The 12,597-nt window shown below is 40.4% G+C and overlaps 1 protein-coding gene across 14 annotated transcripts in view; it reads right to left on the bottom strand.

Annotated features, from left to right (window-relative positions):
• Positions 1 to 12,597, bottom strand: part of ARHGEF12 (Rho guanine nucleotide exchange factor 12) — a 163,871-nt gene that overhangs the window by 109,084 nt on the left and 42,190 nt on the right. Inside the window, exon 1 of one of the 14 annotated variants that reach the window (XM_070047281.2) lies at positions 2,573 to 2,684. The exons of the other annotated variants lie outside the window; for them this stretch is intronic. The gene's annotated coding sequence lies outside the window, so the exon portion shown is untranslated. Of the gene's footprint in view, positions 1 to 2,572; positions 2,685 to 12,597 lie in introns of those variants that run through there. 14 annotated transcript variants of the gene reach the window in all.

The raw sequence follows: 12,597 nt of genomic DNA, 5'->3' as shown, positions 1-12,597 counted from the left end.
TACATTTCATGAACTATCTTTGAAGACTCAACTGTCTGAATATTTTCTATTCACTGTAAATTGCTTGCATTTGAGAAGATACTTAAACTGAAAGATAAATGTAAACTCTGCTACTATGTTACTGTTATTATATTTTTTGCCAAGTAAAGGCACCTAATAATGCTCTAGTAAAATGTTTTAAATGCAACACTAGATAAACCTGTGGTTATCAAGTTCTATACTACCAATAATTTTGTAGAAGGAAATTCTAGCAAATTTAAGATTTCTTGACTAAGCCTGATTGTTCCATAGGTTTTCAAGATTCTTATATTTACTAGTTCTTTAAAGGATCACTGTAACCAGATGAACAGAGGCAGGCATTTGATCTAGCAGTTAAAATGCCCACATCCCACACTGGGATGCCCGAGTCCAATTCCTGGCTCTGGCTTCAGTTTCCTGCTAATGTAGATCCTGGGAGGCAGTGGTGATGGCTCCAGTACTGGGTTCCCTGCCACCCACGTGAGAGACAGAGATTGAGTTCCTGGCTCCCAGCTTTGGCCTCAGTCCAGCTGTTTCTGGCGTTCGGGGAATAAACCAGCAGGTGGGAGCTGTATCTGCCTGTCTCTCTGCCTCTCACATAAATAAATAAATAAATAAATAAAACTTTAGATGGCTAATTCTAGCCCCTAACAATCTTTTGGTGTTAAAAAGTTTAGAGTTACTTACATATTTTACTAATGTACTGTGTAAGTCTATTATTTATTCATTCATTTGAAAAATGACTTCCAGCTACTTACTATGTAGCCAGGCTGCTGTTGAATTTCTTTCTGAATAGGGCAGGGGCCAGGGGAGGGGGAGTTAACAAACAAAAAAGATCTTGATAAATAAATGTATACTGGATGCAATGTTAGAAGGTGTTACACATTCTAGTTATCTCTCCTTCCAAGAAAAAATATAGCAAGAAGTCAGTAACGTAAATTAAATGTATTTATAATAAAAACTCAAGTAAAGTGACTTGTTTCCATAAATCACACGTGAAAAATCTTTATACTGAACAGAATCATACATATCAAAACTGAACTATATGTTACCTAGTCTAACCCTCCTGCTTTACAGATGATAAACCATGTACCAAATCACTCAGTTTTTGGCAGAGATTGGGACCCCTGCCTCCTGTTCATTCCATTGGCATCCCTTTCTGTGATGTCAAATCATTGTGAAAACATGCTTTAATCTCAGCTCAAATGGAAGCAGCAGAAACAGCTTTGCAGTCTGAAAGGCCTGGGCTTCATCACTTCATGGTTTTGTTACTCATGGTAAATCTGAAAATGTAAACTTCCTCACCTATAAAAGAGGATGACGATAATTTTGTGACTGGGTTGTAATAAGGATTAAATATAGTAGTTTATGTAAAACACCTAGACATCGCTGCATAAACATATAACCAATGCTTATACATACTAGCACCAAAAAGGGTACCTCACATGCATGAGATTTTTATATTCTCTACTAGACTATAAATCTCATGTATACCATAATGTAAATATTCAATCAGCATTTCTAAATTTGTTAATACTTCTGAGGGGTCAGCCAGCTTTCAAAATATGACAGTTTAATTATGATAGAAATAATCACATTAAATAAAAGGTCCATAGCATGCTTCAAAATGCTTTCTCTTTTATAAACAGATAGTACTAAATACTTTTTTAATGTCAGAAATTACAACTCTAGGTTTTCTGTACACAAGGAAAAAATGTCACCATTAAAAAAAAAACCTTTAGGAGAGAAAAACAAAAAATCTTTAACATTTTTATATGACTTGTGCTTTTCACATCTATGTGTCTGCTGCTGTATTCACAGATGTAACTGTGGGAGAAAAGCAGAACGCAATTGCGATGCATCACAGCAGTTCAGCAGCTTCTGCTTATTTATAACCAACATTCTAGCTGACGAGCAAAAATACCACAAACTGAACAAAGGATAAAACAATTCAAATTAGTAAGAATGTTGGGTACCACGGACATTACCTTTCCAATGATTATAGGAATTAATTTCAATTGAGCATCAAATGGGAAAAAAAAATCAGGAACATTACTCTGAAAACACTCCCTTCCCCCACCGTAAGATTAATCCCTGCCCCCCAAACCCCAACCATGGTCCCTTGGGTATCAAAGGGAAACAACCATCCTGAAGCTTGAGATAATTAAATCACAATTCGCAGAATAATAACTCAAGGTCCCTAGCTAAGATGCAAGAGAGGTTATGCCTATTCAGTTCTAAAAAGGTAACAGAAGGATGCTTCTGAATAGATACCCCTGCAATGCTAGATGTTAAAACCTTTGTTCTCAAGCTAAGCAATTAAGGCATGGGTTTTCAAAACTAAGCATCTTCTTTAGGTCAAATTAGGCTTTTTAAAACATGAAAAATAAAAACCTTAAGAGCTACCATAAGAAGCAATTATGAATAATGTAAAGACATCATTTCCCTTTTAATTTTATTCCTATTGTAGGTATATCCCTTTCACTGAAGCTATTTTCTACCATTTTGCTACATTTCATACAGGACTGAGAAAACAAAGACTGCTATAGATTACCTGGATCACCAGACAAATCAGCAGACAAGTAAAAGCTCAAAAGCCTCGTTTCCATGGAGTAGAGAATGAAATCCTCACCAACACACCACTCCCTTAGCAATCCTATGCTTTTCCTTTATATATACATTCCACATCCTTGGAAAGGCATTTGCTGGATGATCTTACTGACCACAAGAGGGATGATAAGAAGAAACTCCACCTCTTCTCCCACCCCCAATCATCTACCATCATCATTGGGAGCCCAACACTGCACAGCTAACGGCAGAGAAAAGCATCCACATACATTTTCCCAGATTACACCATGAAATATACACATAAGGTAAAGAAAGCAATAATTAAGCTGACAATTTTTCACACAGTAAGAAAAATAGCTCCCATGAAATTACAAATAATTTTAAAAGATCTAATTATAGAGGCACAAAAACACCTAATTTTTTTCTGAACACAGTATAATTTTTTAAATTGGGAATTCGCTGAATATGGTACCAACAATAAGAGTCCCTTAAGTATCTTAAAAATTTTGTTGTTATTACTCCTTTCCCTAATGCCCAAATAAATCAAATAAGTTAGGATTAACAACAATAAAAAAAAAGTCTCCTTTTGTTGGAAGTATGTCCCCTTCACAGAGAATCTGGGACAGGAGGTGGTTGTGGAAGAGAAACAGATAAAAAGCAGGGGGAGAAAAAATATTTTCTGCCCCAATAAGCCTAATTAAGTTTGTAGGCAAGGCTGGGAGGATTGAAATTTCTTCATGCTACTCTGTCTGTTTGTGTTTGATTATTGTAAATCTTCCCAGGTCTCCAACTACGCCCCAGGCATTATGATGTCTAGCACTCTGTAAACTAGCATCCTTACTGCTTACAGTAGAATGAGGGAGGGACAAGAGACACACACTCATTCAATCTAATCCTTAGAAGCCATGTAATTTTGTTAAAACAGTAATTTGCCTCTAACACTGTTCTCTAACAAATGCACTACCATACTAAAGACAGGTTAACCTCTACTTGCCTGAACCATCAATTCAATTTGATATCTGCAGGCACATACTTTTGGAGATCAATGTAGTAGGTATGAGAAAGACATGTTCTTTGTTTTTAAAGACATGTTGCTTAAAACATCTGAATACATCTAATTTTAAGTTAAATCCCAGTAATGATTTCACCTACATATACAACAGCCCAGGGTTTTGTAAATTTATAAATCATTTTATAAATTCACAGAACCTCAGAGCCATAGTTAATGAGATATGAAGAAACAGTTTCCAAGGAACCCACACTGTGCCAAATGTAATCTGTAAAAAAAAAAAAAAAAAAAAAAAAAAACAACCGGGGCCAGTACTGTGGCATAGCAGGTAAAGCCACCGCCTACAGTGCCGGCATCCCATGTGGACGCCAAGTTAGATTCCCGGCTGCTCTCCTTCTGGTCCAGTTCTCTGCTATGGCCTGGGAAAGCAGTAGAAGATGGCCCAAGTCCTTGGGCCCCCATACCCATGTGGGAGACCCAGAAGAAGCTCCTGGCTTCTGGCTTCTGGCTTCGGATAGGCCCAGCTCCAGCCACTGGGGCCATTTGGGGAGTGAACCAGCAAAAGGAAGATCTCTCTCTCTCTCTTTCTCTCTCTGCCTCTGCCTCTGCCTCTCTGTAACTCTGCCTTTCAGATAAATAAGTAAATATCTTTTAAAAATTTGATTACATATATAATATGTATTTATAATATATATAAAATTTTATAGGTCTTCAAAACTACAGACTAATGACTTTACACCCTCCTTGGGCAATGCAAAAGAACAAATTTGTTCAATTTATAATTTGTAAGTACTTAAAAAGGTAGCTAGTTATCAATGAAAATCGTCCAGATTTTCTAGAAACAAATTAGAACTAAGTACTGGCCGGCGCCGCGGCTCAATAGGGCTAATCCTCCACCTGTGGCGCCAGCACCCCGGGTTCTAGTCCTGGTCGGGCCGCCGGATTCTGTCCCAGTTGCTCCTCTTCAGTCCAGCTCTCTGCTGTGGCCCAGGAGTGCAGTGCAGGATGGCCCAAGTGCTTGGGCCCTGCACCCGCATGGGAGACCAGAAGAAGCACCTGGCTCCTGGCTTCGGATCAGCGCGGTGCGCTGGCTGCAGCACACCAGCCGCAGAGGCCATGGAGGGGTGAACCAACAGAAAAGGAAGACCTTTCTCTCTGTCTCTCTCTCACTGTCCACTCTGCCTGTCAAAAAAAAAAAAAAAAAAAAAAAAAACTACTAACTATTGATATCATTAGACTTCCTCTTCCTATTCTAGGGCCTCATATATCTGTTAGCATTTTCTAGCCAGTCCATTATCCTATAAGAATCATGAAGCTCCCTGGAGATCAAAGCCTGTGTTGGCCTAAGCTAATGAAGCAATTTCATACCACAGGTCAACTCAGAACTTGAAAGGAACTAATTTTTTATCTCGACTCCTCTATCTAGGTCACCAAATGTAAGTAATTACCTATTAATCACGTAACACCTCTCTTCTAACAAAACTTACCACTGCTCCCCTCTCTCTTTTTCACCTGGTACTCCAGAACTCTCCATCTACAGGAAACCTAACACCTCTAAATCTCAGCCCCTCCACAGAATGCACTTCAACCTCCTTATCTTAACTAAAACATGACTCATTCCCAGCAGCAGCTTCCTTTACTGCCTTTTCTAAGTCACACCTTCTCCAACTGGAAAGCTTTCAGACTCCAGAAGGAAGTTTTTAATTTTCTGTTTCTCTAATGCCCAAAGAACCAATATATGTATTACAAGGTGTTCAACTTCAGCAAACTGTAAATCAAAGCCACAATGAGAAAAATACTAAGAAAAAAATGAGTATCTATTGTACTTATGAAAATACAGAGCAACTGGAATCCACACACACTGTTGGTGGGAAAGCAACTACTCTCTAGGAAACTGTTAGGCAGTATCAGCTGAAGCTGAACTGGCAGTTTCACACCTAGGAGAAACACATACCCATGTTCACAAAAAGACACGTTCATGAATGTTGCTAAACATCATTACTACTAATACTCCCAAACTAGAAACTACCTAAATGTGCTTCTGCAGAATGGAGAAAAAGCATTGTGCTATGTCCACATATTAGAATTAATCAACAAGGAGAATGAACTATGACCACCCGCAACAATACAGATCAATGTCACAAACCATTCAAAAGAAGCTAGGTTTAAATATATATATATGTATAAATATATATATATGTATATACATATCACATGACTCTGTGTCAAGAACCAAAAGGCAGTGGGTGGCAGGATGGTAGTGCAAGGGTGAAACCACCACCTTTAAAGCCCCATCCAGTATCAGAACACTGGTTCAAGTCCAGGCTGATCCACAATAGCTCCTGTTATTGTTCCTGGGAAAGCAATGGAAGATGGCCCAAGTACTTGCCACCCATGTAGGAGACCCGGATGGAGTTTGGGGCTCCTGGCTTTGGCCTGGCCCAGCCTGAGGCTGTTACAGTCATTTGGGGAGAGAACCAGAAGATAGTTGATCTCCTTCTCTCTGTCTCTCCCCTTTTCTGTCATTTTCCCTTTCAAATAAATGAAATAAATAAATAATAAAAAGCAGTTTAAAAGTAAACACAAACTACCTGTAATTATACTCTTAGATATTTAACCAAGTGACATGAAAATTTATGTCTACACAAAAATCTGCCATGGACATTTATAATCATTTTAGTCACAACTGCTAAAAACAGGAAGCAACCACAGAGCCCTTTCATGGAGGAATTGAAAGCCAAACTATGACTCATCCATACAATAGAATACTATTCAACAATTTTAAAAGAATTAACTATTAATTCAGGCAACATGGATAAATCTTAAATGCATTTTATTTTACTGCAAGAAAAAAGTCGGATGCAAAATTCAAAGACTGTATCATTCCACTCATATGACAATGGAAATGCAAAAGTACACACCACTAGCAATGGCAGGGAGGGAGGCTGACTACAAGCAGGATGCACAGGGAAATATTTATGGTGCAGGATCTGTGCTATATGATACTAAGCAGTTGACACACTATTCTACATATTTGTCCAAAGCACAGAACTGCACATTTAAAGAGTGAATCTCAATGAATGCTAACCAAACAAAAACAAACAAAACCAGAATGTCAAAACATCCCAGAAGAAACATGGATTGGGACAAATGACTCTAACTACATTACAGACATTTTTTAAAAAGATTTTATTTATTTGAAAGACAGAGTTACAGAGAGAGGTAGAGCCAGAGAGAGAAAGGTCTTCCATCTGCTGGTTCACTCCCAAAACGACCTCAACAGTCAGAGCTGAGCTGATTTGAAGCCAGGAGCTTCTTTCGGGTCTCCCAAGTGGGTGCAGGGACCAAAGGACTTGGGCCATCTTCTACTGCTTTCCCAGGCCACAGCAGAGAACTGGATCAGAAGTGGAGCAGCCGGGACTCAAATGGGTGCCCATATGGGATATCAGCCCTGCAGGCCAGGGCTTTACCCCACTGCACCACAGCGCCAGCCCCAAAAACATTTAATTTAACTGCTTTTAAGGGCTTGTAGGAAAGTAGCTAAAGAACTCTGGGAAATAAAGTTTGGCTTGGAATTGTAAGACTAATGACAAAACAAACTGTACATAAAATCTGTACACAAGGTAGAAAATTTGCTTCCTGTGGATTACAAGTAATCAATTCTGAAACTGCTTTTTCATATATATTAAAACTTAATAAATAAGTGAATGGATAATAGGTGGCTGCAGCTAGGTTTCTTACCTTCAGATGGGGAAGCCACAGATAAGGAGGACCCCAGTGATCCCCGTGATACTGAATTAAAAATTGGGGACTTCAGTATGAACTCATGTTTACCTTAACATGTCTATATAAATGGATAAATACAGACAATTATGGCTGTATATATACATATATGCTAATACAGATATACCTATATTGCCTTGTTCTTGTGCCCTAGGGCAGCTTAAAAGCAATGGCACCCTAAAGCAATGAGCACATCCAGCAACCACATTCTGGGTTTGTTTTTTTTGTTTTTGTTTTTTTTTTTTTTTTGAACAGGCAGAGTTAGTGAGAGAGAGAGAGACAGAGAGAAAGGTCTTCCTTCTGTTGGTTCACCCCCCGTGGCCGCTGCGGCCGGCGTGCTGCGCCGATCCAAAGCCAGGAGCCAGGTGCATCCTCCTGGTCTCCCATGCGGGTGCAGGGCCCAAGCACTTGGGCCATCCTCCACTGCCTTCCCAGGCCACAGCAGAGAGCTGGACTGGAAGAGGAGCAACCAGGACAGAATCTGGTGCCCCAATCGGGACTAGAATCCGGGGTGCCAGCACCGCAGGTGGAGGATTAGCCTAGTGAGCCGCGGCGCCGGCCACATTCTGGTTTTTAAATACCAAACACCAATAAAAAGAACTACAGATGCTTGGAGAAATAACTGATTCGATAGCTGGCACAAAGAAACTATAAAATGAGCCTGGAGCATCTGTAAGTGCCATAAAGTAAGGAAGCGCTCAAAAAAGAAAATGATAGGAGCATACGAAAGGGACACGAGCACCAAGCTGGAAACTTCCAAGTCAATGTTGGAACAATCTAATCAACAAAATAGAAACACGGCATTATATTAGAACCTGAAAAATAAAATGTGAGTCCATACTGATATAAATGACTGAATAAATACAGAAATAGGATGAAAAACAAATTTCCCTTTCAGAAGAATTTTAAACCATATAAAGTGTGGGTTGGATCTGTGACACTTGCTTTTAAAGAACAGAGAATGGAATGAGAGAAAGTATTTTCAAGGGCAAGCAATGTGGCATGGTAGGTTAAGTTTCTCTCTGCAGCACCAGCATCCCATATGGGTGCCCCACTTCCAATCCAGCTCCCTGCTTATAGCCTGGGAAAGCAGTGCAAGATGGCCCAAGTGCTTGAGCCCCTGCACCCACATGGGAACCTGGAAGAAGCTCCTGGCTTCAGATTGGCCCAGCTCCAACCCTTGTAGCCATCTGGGGAATGAGCCAGCGAATGAAAGACCTCTCTCTCTGTCTCCCTCCCTCTGTTTGTAACTCTACATCTCAAATAAATAAATCTAAAAAAAAAAAAAAAAGACTAATTTCAGAGTTAAGAAAGGTGGCAAACACTATCTTAACCAAATGGTCAAGGTTAACATCCTTGAGATCACATGGACATCACATACTCCTGATAAAATGAGATGAAAAGAGCACTTCATCTCTGTGAGATTTTTTTCCAAAAACCAATCATCCTGGGCTAATAGTGAAAAACAACAGCTGGAAAGCAACAGCAATTCAGACTGGGAGACGCTCAACGAAACCAGTCTCAAGGCTTCCAAGATCATGAGAAATCAAGGAAGACTAAGAAACTGTCACAAACCAGAAAAGTGGGGAAACAGCAACACTAAATACAATTTCATATCCTGGATTTGATCCTGGAACAGAAAAATGCCATTAATGGAAATGCTGATGAAATCCACATAATCTGGAGGTTGGTTCTAGATGCAATGTCAGTTTCCTGGTTTTGACAGACATATCATAGTAATACAAAATATTAACAATGAGGAAAACAAAATGAGGAGAATATGGGAACTTTCATTACCATCTTTGCTACTTTTCTGTAAATCTAAAGTTATTCTGAAATAAAGTTTATTGAACTAATTCATTTATGGTGTTAAAGTCAGAATAGTGGGTGCTCGAAGAAAAGAATGAATTGTTGGTTAACACTTTCACAAAGAAAATGTCACACTAAGGTGACTTCATTGATGAGTTCTCTTAAGATTTCATGGGAAGGAATAATAATTCTATACATACTCTTGTGAAAACAGGTGAAATTTCCCAACTAATTTTGAAATTAACGTTACTCTGATATCAAAACAAGGTAATGACACTATACTCTCTCTCGCTCTCGCTCTCTCACACACACACCCTAAAAACCAATATCCCTTGTGGATACAAATATAAAAATATTAATCAAAATAGAAGCAAATCAAACCTATCAATACATAAAAAGAATACATTTTGACCAACTGAGGTTTACACTAAGAACACAAGGTTGGTTCAATATAAAAAATTAATGTATTCGGGGCCAGTGCCATGGCACAATTGGTAAATCCTCCTCCTGCAGCACCAGCATCCCATATGGGTGCCGGTTCTAGTCCTGGCTGCTCCTCTTCCAATCCAGCTCTCTGCTATGGCCTGGGAAAGCAGTGGAAGATGGCCCAAGTGCTTGGGCCTCTGCACCCATGTGGGAGACCTAGAGGAAGCTCCTGGCTCCTGGCTTCGGATAGGCGCAGCTCCGGCCGTTGCGGCCATCTGGGGAGTGAACCAACGGAAGGAAGACCTTTCTCTTTGTCTCTTCCTCTCACTGTCAGGAACTCTCTCTCTCAAATAAATAAATAAAATTTTTAGGAACCAGCGCTGTGGCGCAGTAGGTTGACACCCTGGCCTGGAGTGCCAGTATCCCATATGGGCACCGGTTCGAGACCCGGCTGCTCCACTTCTGATCTGGCTCTCTGCTGTGGCCTGGGAACACAGTGGCAGATGGCCCAGGTCCTTGGGCCCCTGCGCCCACGTGGGAGACCCAGAAGAAGCTCCTGGAGGAAGCTCTTGGCTCCTGGCTTCGGACTGGTGCAGCTCCAGCAATTGCAGGCAATTGGAGAGTGAGTCATCGGATGGAAGACCTCTCTCTCTCTCTTTCTGCCTCTCCTCTCTGTGTAACACTGACTTTCAAATAAATAAAATCTTTAAAAAAAAATCTTAGTGCGAGTGGGAGGGAAGTTATGGGGGGGAGAAAGCCATTGTAATCCATAAACTGTACTTTGGAAATTTATATTTACTAAATAAAAGTTTAAAAAAATCTTTAAAAAAAAAAACGAATGTATTCACCATATCACCAGTCTAAAAAAAAAAAAAACCATATGATCATCTCAAAAGGTAAACAAACAATATCTGACAAAACTGAATACCTGTTACTGATGAAATTTTTCATAAACCAAGCAATAGAAGGTAATTTTCCCAAATTAATAAAGCATAACTACAAAAAACATCTATCACCATACTTAAAGGTACAATACTGAATGCTTTCCTCTAAAATTGAGAACAAAGGAAGGATGTCTACATGTCCACTGCTTCTTTTTAAAATTTGAGAAGCACTGAGAGAGAGCATGTTTCCATTTGCTGGTTCACTTCCCAAATGCCTGCAATGGCTGAAGCCAGGCTGGACTTGGAGCCAAGAATCCAGGAACCTATTTACATAAGCCATCACTGCTACCTCCCAGGGTAAGCACTGGCAGGAAGCTGAAGTCAGAAGTCAGAGGCAGATTCAAAGCCAGGAATCGGGGCCAGTGCTGTGGTGCAGCAGATTAACGCCCTGGCCTGAAGCGCTGGCATCCCATATGGGTGCTGGTTCTAGTCCCGGCTGCTTCTCTTCCGATCCAGCTCTCTGCTATGGCCCGAAAAGCAGGGCCCAAGTCCTTGGGCCCCTGTACCCACGTGGGAGACCTGGAAGAAGCTCCTGGCTCCTGGCTTTGGATAAGTGCAAATCCCGCCGTTGCGGCCATCTGGGGAGTGAATCACTGGACGGAAGACCTCTCTCTCTCTCTCTGCCTCTCCTCTCTCTGTGTAACTCTGACTTTCAAATAAATAAATAAATCTTAAAAAAAAAAAAAATGGTCAAAGCCAGGGATTAAATCCAGTCCTCTGGTAGGGGACACAGGCATCTTAACTACTGGGTTAAATACTCTCCATTTTTCTTTAACATTTTAGCCAAATAAGACAATAAAAATAAATACTTAAAAGGCATACAGATTTATTTAAGTAAAATTATCTTTAATCACAAATGACATAATCATTTCTGTAAAAAATCTAAAAGGATCTATAAAAAACTAGTAGAACTTGAGGCAGACATTAGCAGATAAAGTCACCACTTGGGCCAACATTTCACATCTCATATCAGAGTGACTGGTTTCAGTGCCCACTCCTCTGCTTCCAATCCAGCTTCCCTCTAACCCACACTCTACAAGGCAGCACATGATAATCCAAGTATTTGGGCCTTTCCCACCATGCAAGAGACCTGGATGGAATTCTAGGCTCCTGGCTTCATCCTGGTTGAGCCCAGGTATTTGGGAAATGATCCAACAATGAAAGATCTCTCTCCCTCTCTTCCTTTCAAATAAAATGAGAATAAATAAAAAAAATTTTTTAAACTAACAGAACTGGGGCTGGTACTGTGGCGTAGTGGATAAAGTCACCACCTACAGTGCCAGCATCCCATATGGGCGTCAGTTCTAGTCCCGGTTGCTCCTCTTCCAGTCCAGCTCTCTGCTATGGCCTGGGAAAGCAGTCAAAGATGGCCCAAGGCCTTGGGCCCCTGCACTCGCATGGGAGACCTGGAGGAAGCTCCTGGCTCCTAGCTTCAGATAGGCGCAGCTCCAGCTGTTGCGGTCAATTTTGTGGCCAATTGGGGAGTGAACCAGCGGATGGAAGAGTCACCTCTCTCTCCCTTTCCCTCCCTCCTTCCCTCCTCCCCCTCCCCCTGCCTCTCCTTCTCTCTCTCTGTGTAACTCTTTCAAAGTAAATAAATAAATTTTTTAAAAAACAGAATTAAGTAGAATTAACAGTGAACAAGGTCATTATACAAAAATAAATTATATTTCTATGTATTGCAAAAGTTAATTTTTAAATATCATTTAAAATGATCTCAAAACAGATGAAACACAAAAAGGTAAAGTCAAGCTACGTGCAATATCTGTACACTGAAAACTATAAAACCTCCTGAGGGAAATTACAGAAGACCACTAAAATGGAAAAAGTACCAAGTACTCCAAAATCTCCTGGAAAATTAAATTAAAAGTTAGGTTTCAGGGGTTGGCACTATGGCGTAGCAGGTAAAAATCACTGCCTGTGATTACAGCATCCTACATGAGCACCAGTTCCACTCCCAGCTACTCTACTTCCGAACCAACTCCCTGCTAATGGCCTGGGAAAAGCGGCCGAAGATGACCCAAATGTCTGGACCTCTGC

This window comes from Oryctolagus cuniculus, chromosome 1 (genome assembly GCF_051225735.1).
Source record: "Oryctolagus cuniculus isolate XC-2025 breed Fujian yellow rabbit chromosome 1, ASM5122573v1, whole genome shotgun sequence".
NCBI classification, from domain to species: Eukaryota; Metazoa; Chordata; class Mammalia; order Lagomorpha; family Leporidae; genus Oryctolagus; species Oryctolagus cuniculus.
This window is presented reverse-complemented; position numbering and strand designations above follow the sequence as displayed.